The sequence below is a fragment of the Notamacropus eugenii genome, chromosome 2 (genome assembly GCF_028372415.1).
Source record: "Notamacropus eugenii isolate mMacEug1 chromosome 2, mMacEug1.pri_v2, whole genome shotgun sequence".
In the NCBI taxonomy this organism is placed as follows: Eukaryota; Metazoa; Chordata; class Mammalia; order Diprotodontia; family Macropodidae; genus Notamacropus; species Notamacropus eugenii.
Genome location: NC_092873.1, coordinates 332676393 through 332691459, shown reverse-complemented (window position 1 = coordinate 332691459; position 15067 = coordinate 332676393). Strand labels below are relative to the sequence as shown.

At 39.3% G+C, this 15067-nt stretch overlaps 1 protein-coding gene across 4 annotated transcripts in view; it reads left to right on the top strand.

Moving 5' to 3' along the window:
• The first annotated feature begins 3978 nt into the window (after positions 1–3978).
• The window catches only part of ABCA5 (ATP binding cassette subfamily A member 5), a 116296-nt gene continuing 105207 nt past the window's right edge, over positions 3979–15067 (top strand). Inside the window, exon 1 of one of the 4 annotated variants that reach the window (XM_072645533.1) lies at positions 3979–4239. The gene's annotated coding sequence lies outside the window, so the exon portion shown is untranslated. Of the gene's footprint in view, positions 4240–4472; positions 4577–4613; positions 4811–15067 lie in introns of those variants that run through there. The other 3 variants (XM_072645529.1, XM_072645530.1, XM_072645531.1) reach the window with 3 other exon arrangements.

The following is a 15067-nucleotide window of genomic DNA, read 5'->3' as shown; positions in this document are numbered from 1 at the left end:
AATACTCTGCTTCTGGATCATTCTATCTTGATGCTGTTACTGGCAAAGGCATTTTACTACCATCAGGAGAAAATGAATTCTACTTCACATATTTGTTCTTTTTTAACTCTTTTATGCTCAGATTACTCAGGCAAATATTGTTCGTCCTTTGTTTTTCAAGAGGACTAAGACATCTTGACTTGCTCATGAATTGAATTTAAGTGAGGCAGAGTTGCACAAAAGCATCAGCCTCAAAGTCCAGTGGCAAGAAAAAAGTCAACATGATAGGTGATGCAGTGTCTAACCAAGCTCTGAGTGCTCCCCAGTGCCTCATCCACTCTTCTGCCAGGGGAAGTCTTCACACGCCTGGGACAGAAATTCCCCTAATTCCCCTACAAGTCTGAGGCCTGTTGGTTACCTTCAATCTGGTTTAGCCCATCTGCTGGGATAGTTTTACCCAGATGTGACCTATGTTCCTGCTACAGCTTCTTGGAGCCCCAGGGGAGAGTTGGGTGAAGATGAACACCAAAAGTGGATGAACAGCCCTGAAAAGGGCTCAGCAAGCCCTCACACCAGAGAGCACCCCATTAAGGTTATAACTTCTAAGCCACATGCCTGATTTTACTTTTTATTCTATATTTTCCTTTTTTCATAGTTCTCCCTAAATGATATCCAGAAGAATTACTCCAGCAGCTGGTGCACTATACTTTCTTAGCCTCACTCCACAGAGAATCTTCAGCCCTGAGGCATATTCTTATTTAGGTTAAATATCTTGTATCTTTTCCCTTGATTCAATTAACTTGAAATAGGCATCTCCACATTGTCTATAACAGTACAGTTTTTTGATGCTCACTAGTTCATTACATTTATCTCATGTATTCACTTTGTGTATGTGTAATTCTAGGAGAAGGTAAGCTCCTTGAGGGCAGAGACTGTTTCTTTTTTTTTTTTGTCTTTGCATCCCTAGGGATAGCACAATGCTTCGCACATATTAAGTTGTCAATAATACTTGTTGAATGAATAAACATTGTTTTACTTTATCATTAAGTGTTCTATGTTTAAAGTTAATGGAGACAATTGACTAATTTTGTATAGATGGGGTGCATTCTGATTGGGACTCAGAAGTTGTAGTGGAGTGTATAACTTCCAAATCCAGTTACCACAAGGATCCCAAGAAAGACTGAGTTGTAGCAACCTGGTGGTGATCCATCCCTGGGAACCTCTCTGAAGGGAGGTTGGAGTGAATGAACCAGTTCAGAGATATGAGAGATCACACCTCCACAGTGCTACCCAGAAATAGATGATTGTAGAGAGGAAAAGCTTGTTGTTCAGTCTGTCAACCTTCAGCGTCTCGTCTAAGAAAGACAAACAGAATTAGGCTGTATGAGTGCTTATTTCAGGGATGCATGCATGGGAGCTGCAGTTGGAACTGAGCTTGCTTTGTGGTTAGGCTATACAGATTATAAAGCCATGAATGACTCAGGATGTCTGGCCTTCTGTCAGCTAAGATTATAGTTCCCAATAAGCAAGGAAATGCTCTGACTCAGGATGCCTATCCTTTTACTGGCTGAAATTACAGTTTCCATAAAGCAAAAAAGTGCCTCTGGCTTAGGCTGTCTGTGCAAGCTTAATCTGGTCTTGTGATTGTTGATAAAGTAGGAAAATTTTGGGTCAGTCTGAGAGCATCTCAAAAGATTATTAATATGTCAGTCCAGAAGGGCTCAAATCGTCCTCTTGATTGGCCAGTCCAGTCTTTTGGCCTTCTTTGGGTAAGGATGGGTTCAAGCAGGTCTCACAAGTCTTTCAGTGATGTCCAACTCTTGGTGACCCCATGGACCATTGCACACCGGGCCTTCTATCCTCCATTATCTCTCAAAGTCTGTACAAGTTTATATGTATTATTTTTCATTAAACTATCTATCTCATCCTCTGAAATTTCCTTTTCCTTTTGACTTCATTCTCTCCCAGCATCAGGCATCCCATACCTTTTCCCATGCAGGTATTGTATTTGTCTTTCATTTTCGAAGAGGATCATGACCTGAGGGAAATGATGATATGACTTGCAGTTGACTTTGATTTGAGTGAGAAAGGGCTATGCAAGGTCACCAGCCTTGCTTTCTCCTCCAGAGCCATCTGGGTCCAGGAACCAGATATTCATCAGGATGACTAGAGATGGCCCAGGATGCAGTGGGAGACCCCAAACATTTTAGGCTAAAGCCTTTTCAGGTACTCACTTAGAGTGAGGTAGTACTCATTCAGTGAATAGACCTATTTGAGAAGTGAGTCAAGGGATGGCCCCTTCAACTAGAAAAAAAAAAAAAAAGAAAAAAAATCAAGTTGAGAGGGGAAGGAAGACCCTTAGGGTTGCTGTTCCAAAGAGAAACAATTACCATTGATATTCCTGCAGGTGCAAAAAAATCTGAAATACTGGAATTCTCTTGTCCCTTCTTTTTTTATCCCCAATTCTGTGATCTTTGGAATCAAATCCTTACAGTTTAGCACAACTTGGGTGATATTAAATGAAAACAAACTGTAACTAAGTAATTTTAGCAAAAAAAAAAAAGATTGGAGTGATATGATTGATGTTGTCACTGTTATATGTATCAAAAAAAGAGAATATTATAAGATTGAGTTTGGTGGTCTTGAGACCACCATGATAGTCTTTCCTTAAGGGAGGCTGTAAGCTTATAGAACATACTCATTGGAAAATATTGACAATAACATTTTTTGAAGGTTGATACAGCTGTCTCCCTGATAACCAAAATAATAGTTTGCCTTGATCCATCATGTGCAAATCAGCCAACTCCAGAGGGGTCAAACAAAATCAGAGTAAATAACTCTTTGAATATATAGTCATACTAAGAGTATAAGAACTCTCAGAAGGGTACTTTGGAGTAAACCCTCTCCTCCAGCAGACAACCTTTCTGCTGGAGCACTCCCTTTCTGCTGAATGGACCCATGTGTCTGTGACTATGCTGCAAGAGTATGGTCCTCTGAGCAGGGGTCAAAACCCTACCTCCTCCCAGGAGGGACACCCTTATGTCAGAGTACTGTCACAAAACAGTTCAGGAAAGGAGGGTTTTCAAAATAAGTGGCACAGAGATCAAGGCCTCAATACAGAGAGAGAGAGAGAGAGAGAGAGAGAGAGAGAGAGAGAGAGAGAGAGAGAGAGAGAGAAAGAGAGAGACAGAGAGAGAGAGACAGAGAGAGACAGAGAGAGACAGAGAGAGACAGAGATAGAGACAGAGACAGAGCTACCTTTGAAAATGTAGGAAGTACCACATTTTTAGACATCAAGAAAGTCATTTTAGGCATCAAATAACACCTCAATTTTGAAGTCCCTGGCAGAAAAATGCAGGTAGATGCGAGGGAGGAAAAACTGAGAAAAAGAGCAGGGATGAGAGGAGTAGGTTGACTCTGGTCGTAGTGAGAGTCAGTCAATGAGCATTCACCAAGCCCTACATCGACCCGCAGTGTCATCGGTCCGCCAAGCACTGGGCTTGCTAAGTGCTGAAGAAAGACGTGGATGTGAGGATGAGGGCGGTGGGGGTGCTTAAGGAAGATGCAGCCAGACGATGAGCCGGACAAGTAGACAGGGGAGCAGACCGGGAAAAGCCCGATGGATGCTCGCTGAGAAAGTGGCAGGAGGGTGCAGAGTCAGGCTGTAAGCAGTGGGGCTACGGGAGCTCAGCCAGAGCAGCTCCCAGGCAGATGCAGCTTTAGGGGAGGTGTTGAACGGAGGGGCGCCGCTCAGAAGGGACTGGCAGCCTTGCCGCCGCCCGGTGCAAGGGCAGAAGTCTCCAGGTGGCCGGCCGAGCCTTTGCCGCATCCCCGCTCTGCTCTGGGGACTCCGCGGGTGCGCTCCGCTCCAGGAGGGGCGGGGCGAGGCTCGGGTTCCCTCCTGGCTCCGCCCCTCCTGGCTCCGCCCCCTCCCTCCCCCCCCCCCCCCCCCCGCGTCTCGGGGGCCTAGGAGCAGGTGGGCAGCCCCCTCCCCCCCTAGCAGTTGCTTTGGACGCTGCCGCAGCTGCCGCTGCCTACGCCGCCGCTTCGCCTCGCGTTCCCCATTCCCCCCACCCCCGCTTTTCCCCGCTCCCCGCCCTCCCCATCGAGGGAAAAAGAAAAAAGAGAGGTCTGTCGCACTTCCTCCGCAATCGGGCGCCCCCCAGTGCGGGAGTGACGCCCGAGGGCCTGAAGGGAGGAGGAGGAGAGAGGGACCGGGAGCTGGAACGGGGGAGCCCCTAGTCTGTCGGAGGCAGCTGGGTGAGGCGGGGGGCGAGGGGCGAGTGGCGAGTGGGAGGGAGGAGGGGGTGGAGCAGAGACGTCCTGGGCAGGGAAGGGGAGGGGGCCGTGGGGGAGTGGAGAAGCATCCCGGGGGTAGGGGCGGGAGCGGCCTCGGGGTGGGGTTGTGTCTTGTTTATTTCTTAGCTTCGCGCTCCTCCAGCCACACGCGGGGCTGCGGATCGGGGAGCGGCGGGCTCGGGAAGGAGGGAGGGAGGGGGGCCGGTGGCGGCCGGCGGGTCTCCTTGGAGAACGGGGAGGAGAGCCGAGGCTGCTCGCACCGCCTCGGTTACCCGGTCGTTGGCTTCACCTGCGGCGGGTGAGTTCCCTTCTGGCTCGTGGCCGACTTTCCGTGACCCCCTTGGGCGTTATCTTCGCACAGATCCTTCTCCAGCTCGTTTGACCCTTGAGAAAAGAGAGGCAAGCAGGGTTAAGTGACTCGCCCAGGGTCACACAGCTAGTGTCTGAAAAACCTCTTTAAAAAAGGGGAAAAAAATCTCCCCAATTTTCACCAGCCCTTGAAATTTCCAGCCCTCGGCACAATGCCTGACAGGTAGGATTGGTCAATACTTCTTGACTTTCCTTTGTAATCCTATGGATTTTATTTGACGCTTTTGAAAACATGAATTGTAGAAGAGGTCCATGGGCATTCTACAGACTACCAAAAAGATTAAGAACCCCCGACCGTAATGAAACTAATTAGGCAGAAGGGACCATGGCTGTGTTGCCTATGTTTTCATCCTCCAGTCCTTGTTAGAAGGAATAAAAAACTCTGAAAATCAACCAAGTGTCACGTTGATCATTTTTGGAACAGGAAATATTAAATGATGCAGTTACTGGTGAGGTGGTTTTGAAAAGATGCTTGGACTACAGGATTTGAAAATAGAAATAATTATAGAAAAAAAGTGGGTCCCCAAAACATATGGAAAAGCCCCGGTCAAATATAAAGCCAGACAGACTAGGTATTTGGCTGAAGGACGTAGCTTCTTTTTAGATTCTTCATCTTTACTCAATAATGATAAAGTGTGGCCACCTTTTAGATAGGATGTATTGGAGTGTCAACATAGAGTAACATTATTAAGTTTCCATTTAAAAAATGTTTTCTTACGTAATCAAGATAGAAAACCTATTGGAAAATTAGTGGGACCTTTACTGAGCAGCTGTTGGAAATTAGCTTATGTTACTTACGTATAGTTTAAGCATAAGCTGAATATAAAACTTAAGACCTATTAATAAGTAAATTATTTCAGTTGGATTGAATCTGTGTTTATGTGTATTATATTCAAAGTATTGTGTAATAATGCCTCATTCTTTAGGATTCATAACTTTTAAAATGATTCCTTATAGGACTATTTTAAATAGCAAATGTTCCTGTTACCTAAGATAGAGTAGAATAAACTTGATTTATATAATTTGATTTATGTACAAATTTTAGGAGCTCTTTTTTTTTTTTTTTTTTGTATAAAATGACCTATTCCTTACTACAATTTATTTCTCCTGAGGGGAGGAAAAGAATTACAGTAACAACCAAGAAAGAATAGGAAACTTTGGTTTCATTGTTTCTGTTTAACAGTTAAGCCTCAGCATCCTTGACTGAATCTATGCTCTTAGCATTTTTAGGTGAGGCTGTAGATTTGCTTGTTTTTCTGGAAAGGAGTGCTTGGCATAATTGCTTGCAAACCAGGAGAGTCACTTTAGCACCGGAGCCTGAGGTGCTTCTCACCCTGAAGTCTGATTAGTGTACACTGTATATTTTTGAAATACACTTTATGTTAATTGCGATTGAATCATATGTGAATTGTAAGAAATCAAAGGCTATATAATTGAGCATCATTTGTTTATTTGTATTGGATAATAGTTGACATTTTTCTTCATTTGCAAATGGCTCTGATTACACCTTTATTTCCTTTGAGCTCCATAAAAGTCTTGTGAGGTTGATATTACAGGTATTTTTGAAAAATTGTGGCTGAGAGGTTAAATGACTTGCCTAGTTATAGTCATGATTCAAAGCCAAGACCTTTCTGACTTCAGATCCCGTATAATTTCTCTTATCCTGCTCACTTGAGGCATAGGGTCCATTTTAAAATTCTTTCTTTGAAGAATTGAATTGAAATGCCTAGCATTTCATTTAATCAGCAAGCACTTATCTATTACCATGCCAGTCACTATACTAGATACTGATGTGATACAAAGACAAAAATTAAAGTCCTCTGCACTGAAGGAACTTATTTCCATAGTGCCTGGTACTAGGTACTTGATAAATGCTTAATAAATTGTGTGTGCACTCATTTTTAAAAATTAAATTTTTAAATAGTTTTAACTATGCCTAAGATTTTATTAATCCAGGGAGCTCCTGGTGAGAAATTTTCCCCTACCATTTAAGAATAGCAACGTTTCTGCAAATCTGTAGCTTTAAAAAGTTGTCTGGGACGCTGGGAGGTGAAGTGTTCAGGATTACTTGTATGTGTATGTCAAAGGTAGGATTTGAACACAGGTTTTCCTGCTTGAGACCAACTCTGTCTCTTGTGAAGTACTTTTGCACCATACACATTAAGTTTAAATCCTCTGTTACACTATTGTTTGGGTGAAAGTGGTTTCTAATTTCCAAGGCTCTGATAATAATTACCTTAAGGATTTTTGCTTTGGTGTGGACACTGACTCTTCTGACATTATAACTTCTAGATTAATGCCTTGTGGTTTCATGAATTGCTTCAGTGAATTAATTAATTTTAATTTTCTGATATTGAGTTTCCCCAAATTAAGTGAGGCTAATCCTTAGTTGACAGACATAGTCAATCACTAGGTTCTCTAGTTTAAACCTTTCTGTAAAAAACAGCTCACATTTCTGTAGCTGTAAAGTGCTTATAAAACATTTCCTCAACATCATCCTAAGAGGTAGTTAATATCAGTTTACCTTTTTTTTTTTTTTTTAGAGGAAAGGTAATGTGACTTGTCTTGGGTTACCCAGCTAGTAAGTGTTATTCTGGACTTGAATTGGTCTTCTGAACCTAAGACCAGTATGTTTTCTAGTAAAATACACTGACCTGTCCTTGTACTGGCTTGTATTCTGCCAGCATCGTCTCTAAGATCCTACATTGACTGCCATACCACTATGAGGCATTGGAAAATTACGTTAGAGGAAGAAAATCCTGAAAATATTTTTAAAAAGTTGGAAAAATCATTTTTTTTGGTAGCTGTGTGGAAGATAGATTGAAGTCAAGGAAGAAACTAGTGCTTTGACTATTTAAGGAAACAGTATGGAAAAAATCTGAGATATTTTGTGGGGGCACATGTTTAGAGATATAGTGGTACCCTCAACAGAAATAAAGAAGTTCAGAAGAGTAATTTTGAAGGGAAAAACAGTGAGTTCAGTTTTGGACCTGTTAAGTTTAGATGCCTAGGAGGCATCTACTTGAAATATATAATAGACAACTGAAGATAATCTGACTGGAACTCAGAAGATTACTTAGGCCTGGACATGTAGATTCAGGAGTCATTTGCATTAAGATAATAATGAAATCCATGGGAACTGATATGGGCACTGAGTAAGAGATCAAAAGAATGTAGAAACAGTAGAAGAGAGTCTAGGATAGAGCCTTGGGAAATAGTTAAAGGTGTGTTACGGATAATGAACCAGCAAAAGATCCTGAAAAGGAGTTGCCAGACATGTAGGAGGAGAACCAGGAAAAAGCAGCATCTCCAAAAGTGCCAGGAAATAGCTAGTTACAGTATTTTTCACTAGAAGTTTTTCTGCATCAGTAATTCTTACCATAGAATTTATTATAAATAGCATGTATTTTTGAGTAACCACCTAATCAGTTCCTAGATCTTGTCATTTCTACCTCCTCTTGAGTTCATCCCTTTCTTTCTACTTAGATGGCTACCTCGCCAGTCTAGGCTCTCATCATCTCTCTTGGCCTAATGATATCTAATTGTTATCCTTGTGTGAAGTCTCTCTCCCATGCTCTGCACAGCTGCTAAAATGATTTTCCAAAAATGTAGAAAAAGCACTGATTCTTTTTATTATCCTACTGAGTAAAATGGTTTCCTATTGCCACCAAGATCAAATATAAATTTTTCAGTCTGGCTTTTTAAAAAAATTCTTTTTTCTTATTATGGACTTGACAGTAGTCAACAAACATGACCATTTTCATATACAAAGAAAAATAGAAAAAGTAGATTTTATGTATGAAAATACAAATTCTATTATATCAAATTCAGCACATTGATTCCCAAAGCTACCCTGCCTCTCACCCTTTGACCTTCCTTCTGTTCTCTTCTGTGTATTCTAAAAATGTTTCATTAAAATTCTTTTTGTATTCTTTCTTTAGGCATCACTATCACTAGCCTCCTACATTCCCCACAATTTCTCCCCACCCTTCTTTGAGAAAAAAGTCCTTCCTTATAATTAATAAATATTATCTAGCCAAAAAAAACCACAAATTTTTTATGTCTCATTCTAGAATACTAGTATGAAACTTTCTGACATGAGATGGAGAAGCATGTTTCATCACTGGTCTTCTGGAGTTGTGACTGATCATTTCTTCCTATCTTTCCATCCTTTTACACTATGTGTAAAGTATGTGCTACTTCCACATATTTTTTGATCCAGTGACATTTGCCTTAAATGTTGTTTCTCCTGTGTGATACTCCACCTCCTGACTGAGAATTTCCACTGGATGTTCCCCATTTTGGAACTCTTCATCTCTATCTCTACCTTCTGACTTTCCTGGCTATTTTAACTCTCAGCTAAAGTCACACTTTCTGCAAAAGGCTTTTTCTAGTCCTTCTTAACTTTTGTGCCTTCCCTCTGAGATTTTCTTCAGTTTGTCCTGTATGTGTCATATTAGTATGTTGTTATTTGGCTGTTGTGTCCACCATTAGACTGAGCTCCTTGAGAGCAGGGTCTGTTTTTTGCCTTTCTTTGTACCTCCATTACTTAGCATAGTGCCTGGAACATAGTAGTGTTGTTTCAGGGTGTGTTGGGAGGTTATCTCGAGAGAACTCAAAGACCCAGACCATCTCCAGCCCAAGCAAAGGCATTTATTGAGAATTATACCTCTCAGGAAGTAGGCTGAGCTTTAAGAAGAAACTGGCTGCTTAGTGAAAGCAAGACAGATTTTTATAGGGCAAAAGATGGCAGTTATATCATTACAGAATATATATGAATATTAAAATATAGGAGGGGTTTGTTAAGGGATTAGGCAATGGGGAGGAGTCCCAGCCCTAGTGGAACTGTACATGCTATTACCCATAATGCATATAGAAAAGCCCATTGGAGGGGCATGTATGTATGAACAAGCCTCTCTGTGTCATAGGTTCACCTAAAGGACTTTTGCTATTAGGCACCTACTAAGGTAAAGTTCCTTCTGTTGTTTTGGGGTCCACATCCTGCTGGTGCTGCTTTCTGATTCGCAGGCTATCATTGTCCTGTCTTAAGACTAGATGGATGTGGTTGTGTGCATGGACACATGCTGTTTCTGTGAGAAATATGAAGAAGCTGGAATATTGAGTCTCTGGGAGGGGAAAGGGCAGGGAGGGACAGAATTTAGAACTTAAAACAAACAAAAAGTTAAAAAATATTTTAACATGTAATTGAGGGAAAATAAAATATTATTATTAAGGAAAATATTGAAAACATTTCTGTGGAAAAAAGTATTTATATTTCACAGTTTCTACTCAGATCTGATCCTTTCATCATATGTGCTTGGAAGTTTTCTTTGAAAGGTGCCTTTTCTCCTAGTAGCCTTATATTCAGCTCTGCAGGGTTAACTGTTATTCTTGGTTGTTAGCCTGTATTGTTGCCTTTTGGAGTATTGTATTTCAGGGTCTTCTCACATTCATAGTAAAAGATGTCAGATTTTTTGTGATCCTGACTGTAGTTCCTTGTTATTTGAATTCCTGCTTTCTGACTTCTTGAAGTATAGAAGAAGACTTTCCTTCAACTTGAAAGCTTAGGATTTTGGCTTTAACCCTTCAGAGTTTTCTTCTTGTGGTTTCTTTTAGAAGATGACTAGTGAATTCTTCCATTTCCATTTTGTCCTGTGATTCTAATAAATTTGTCAGTTTTTGTTTATGATTTTAAAAAGTAGTGGTCAAGACTTTTTTTTTTTTTGTATGTGATCCTGGTTTTTAGGACAGCTGATAATTTTAAAATTATCCCTCCACTTGTTTTCCAGGTCACTTTTTGACAGCAATTACTTTATATTTTATTCTTTTTTTCTTCAGTCTTAATTATTGATACATTGTACTTTTTGTTTTCTCTTGGAGTCATTAATTTCTATTTTGTTGTTCAGTTGTGCCCCACTCTTTGTGTCCCCATTTCGGGTTTTCTTGGTAAAGACACTAGAGTGGTTTGCCATTTACTTCTTCAGCTATTTTTACAGAAGAGGAATCTGAGACAAACAGGGTTAAGTGACTGACTTGCCCAGGGTCACACAGCTAGTTAAGTGTCTGGGGCCAGATTTGAGCTCAGAAAGATGAGTCTTCCTGACTTCAGACACAGCACTCTTATCTTTTGGGTCACCTGATTGCCCTTAATTTCTGTGTGGTTTATTCTAACATTCAGGGAGTCTGTTATTTTATAAGGTTACCACTGTCCTAGGTTGTTTATTGTCTTTCCAATTCTTTTCTTCAGAGTTAATTTTTCTCTCTCATTTTATATCTTCCAGATTTTGAGGTAGTCCTTGTGGAAAATCTTCTCTCCCTTCTGTGGCCCCGTTTCCCCCTGAGTCTCTGCTTATTATTGTTGTGAAATTGATGGGGTGCTTGGACCCCAGCCTTATGACTAGAATATCTCTCTCCAGCCCAAAGACTCTGTCTCTAGCAATAACTCATGAGTGGGCCCAGTGAGGCAAACTGTCTCTCCCTGTTACAAGAACAAGCTGACCTGTGTAGGATTTCCATTTTATGAACACAACTATCTTGTGCCAGCAGAACTATCATGTACTGATTCCCACAGTTACTATATACAAACCAGAGGTCAAGTATAGATGTCAACTCCCAAGGCTATCTTGTTAAAGATGTAGACATGCAGACATACAAATCCCCTTAGAAGCACCTGCCCCCAGGCCATGCCTGTAATGAATGATGTCTGTGCCCAAGGTACAGAATCTGTATGTTCAGCACCTAATTAGCATACTTGCCACACAAATCACTGTACTTTTTCTATATAAGCTTTAGCATCACTCCTGTTAGGTTGTGAATTCTCTAAAGGGACTCTGCCTGTCTTTATTAGCATTATAATAAATCTTTTGCCACGTGACTGGAAGACTTTGAGTCTGTGAATTCTTTTCAGACAACTCCTCTCTGTATCTCAGTATTTTGGGGTTCCTACACCCCAGTAATAATTTTGAAACTGACATTTTCTTGATGTTAGTCTGTTATTCCACTTTCCCCTGTTTCACCTCTCATTTAGGTGTTCTTTGCCTTTGTCAAGACTTTTGCATCTACCTCTTTACTTACTTAGGTAATTCTTCTTCTCTGACTTCATTTCTTTTCACTCCCTAACCCCAGCCCAGTAGTTAGTCATTTCAGTTCTCTACCATTCTCTCTTCTTGTGTCCCATGTTTCATTGACCTGTGACCACTGTTGTCTTGCTGATTGTGTGATTACTGTCACCTCCTAATTATAACTCCCCTGAACATAGCAGGAGAAAAGTTCTACAATCATGCTGATTTTAATACATTACAAATTCATGTTATTCAAGGTCAACTTGGCTCTCATTGTGGTAAAGCATTTTTATTTCTCCTTCATTGATACCCTCTTGATCTCTACAGAAGCTATTCCAAATATCCTCTTAAGTGGTAGAAGCAATATCCCTGTAACTTAGACTACTTTTTCTTTAAGAGACATTGAGATGTTTCTTTAATCTTGGTTGGCTGAGGGAAACTTCCTCATTACTTGAATACAAAGCAACCAAAAGATACTGGAGGAACTCTCAGATGTTAGGTTGGTGAATTATGATGGGAATTTGATCAGCTCAAAGGTTTCTCATTGTCTGTCCTTGTTGATATCCTTTTTCCTGATATGACTGAAGAAATTGTTGCTTGTTAATTGTTGAATGACTTACGAGTGTATCATTTTGTTCTCTATTGAATTCAAATTACCGAGGGAATAGGCTGAAACTGACCCAACCCAGACTATCTTTCCTGTTTAAGTCCTTTACTCCATCGTCTCCGTCTCTTCCCCCTTCTCTTTCAGCTGAGTCACTTGCCTCTTTACTGAAAAAATGGAAGCTATTGGATTTGTGCTTCCTCTTCTCTCATTCTCTCCATGTCCAGAATCCTTGATATCATCATCTATCACTCTTTTCCTTTTCCTGAGACTCTGACAAAGACATGGCCCTTTGTCTTGTCAAGGCCAACCCCTCTACATGTACACTTGATCTCTTTTCTCTCCAACCTTCTTGAGTAGATTGAATCTGTACTCATCACTCCCCACTCCTGCAATCTTCAATCCCTCCCTAACTTCCCTACTGACTATGTGTGCCCATATCTCTCTTATTCTACTATACCTTACCATTCTTGCAAGCTGTCGTTTTACATCTCTCCTCACTTTACAAGCCATACTCCTTGAAAACATTGTCTTTACTTTTTTTTTTAGATACATCTTGGTGGAGCAATGCACGGGTTGCTTGACTTGGAAAGAGTAAGAACTGAATTTGAAGTCTGCCCCACATACTGTTAGATTTTTGTAAAAAAAACTTGTTTTATGATATAAATTGTTCATTTTAGCTTGTATGATCCTCTCTTGCTTGTTTAATTGGGAACTTTTTTCCCTATCCATAGGTCTTGTAGAGGATTTTTTTCTTGCTTTTCCTGCTTATTTATTATTTATAGCATAACCTTTTAGATCTAAGTCACGTATCTATTTGGAACTTATTGTGGTATAAAATGTGAGTGAGGCATTAATAGGAACATAATTTCTGCCAGACTGTGCCCCTTTTTCCTGGCAGCTTTTATCAAATAGTGAGTCCTTTCTCCAGTAACTGTGGTCTTAGGGTTTTTCAGCTACTGTTATTCTATTTGCTTCTGTATTTTGTTTATGTAATCCATTCCACTCATGTGCCTCTCTTTTTTTAAACAGGATCAAATACAGTTTGTAATGATTACTGCTTTGTCATAGATTTTATTCCTCCACATGAATTTTGTTATTACTTCTTCTAACTCTGTAAAATGTTCTTTTTGGAGTTTGCTATAGCACTAAGTCAATTAATTTAGACAGTATTATAATTTCTAAATTATTGACTTGACCTGCCCATGAGCAATTACTGTTTCTGTAGTTATTTAGTTCTTCTGTTATTTCTGCAGAGAGTATTTTATATTTGAATTTAAATAATTCCTTGGGGAGTCTTGCTATATGCACTCCCAAATATTTTATAGCTTTTCTAATTATTCTGAAGGGAATTTCTCATTCTAGATTTTACTGTGAGGTTTTGTTGATAAATTATAGGAATGCTGATAATATAGCTTTATTTTATATGCTCAAGCTTTGCTGAAGTTTTTTTCCCATTATTTTTTCAATTGACTTCTTAGGGTTCCATTAGTACACCATTATATCATCTGTAGAAAACAGTGATTTTATTTCTTCTTTATTTATGCTTTTTCTTTCAATTTGTTTTTCTTATCTCAATACTTTGACTAGCATTTCTAGGGCTATGTTAATCAGTTAGTAATGATAATAGGCATCCTTGCTTTACTCCTCATCTTATTATTTCAAAGGCCTTTTCTCCATTTTATATGTTTGTTTTTGGAATTAGCCATCATTCTATTAAGTAAAGATTAATTTATTCTTATGATTTTTAGAATATTTAATAGAAATGGGATATGAGATTTTGTCAAGGCTTTTCAAAATCTACTGATAAATGCTTATAGATTACTTTTATTTTTAACATGGTTTCTTATATTTTTAACCTTCTTTATATTGAACCAACTCTGTATTCTCCTGGAATAAACCCAGTCTGATCATAGTTCTATGATGTTTTAAAATGTTGTTGTAGCCTACTTGCTACTATTCTGTTTAACATTTTTGCATAAGTGGTCATTAGGGATTTTGGCCTATAGTTTTCTTTTTCTACTTTCTCTCTTACTGGATTAGGTATCAAGTCCAAATTCACATTATAGAAAGGGATTGGAAAGATGCTTTCTTTTCTTATTATTTCAAACAGATGGTGTTGAACAGAAATTAATTGTTCTTTGAATGTTTGATAGTATTCAGTTGTAAATTTCTTTGGTCCTAGAGAGTTTTTCTTTTGAGTTCATTTATGGATTTCTAAATTTCTTTTTCTGATGTTGGATTATTTAAATAGTACATTTGTTCATTTGTTATTTTCATCTAATTTCATATGTATTTTCGTCTAATTTCTTTAAATTCTCAGATTTCTTGGAATGAAATTGGGCAAAATAGTTTCTGATAATTTCCTTTATTTTCTCTTAAATTATGTTCTCCTTTTTCATTTTTGACACAATTTAGTTTTCCTATCTCTTTAAAAAGTCACATTAGCTGTTTATTTCATAAGATTAATAAAACAAACTCTTTATCTTATCAATTCATTTTTTTTACCTTCAATTCTTTTACTTTCTTTTTCTATTTTATTAATGTGTATTTGTAGGGATGTGGTTCCCCTCTGCTCCCCCACTACTTTAGCTGCATGCCTGAAATTTCGGTATATTGTTTCATTGGTATAATTTTCCTTTACATAGTTAATGTTTCTGTGGTTTGTTCTTTGACCCCTTCATTATTTAGGATTTCATTGTTAAATCACCATATGGGTCTGTATCTTTGATTTGTGTTCCCTGAACCAATTGCT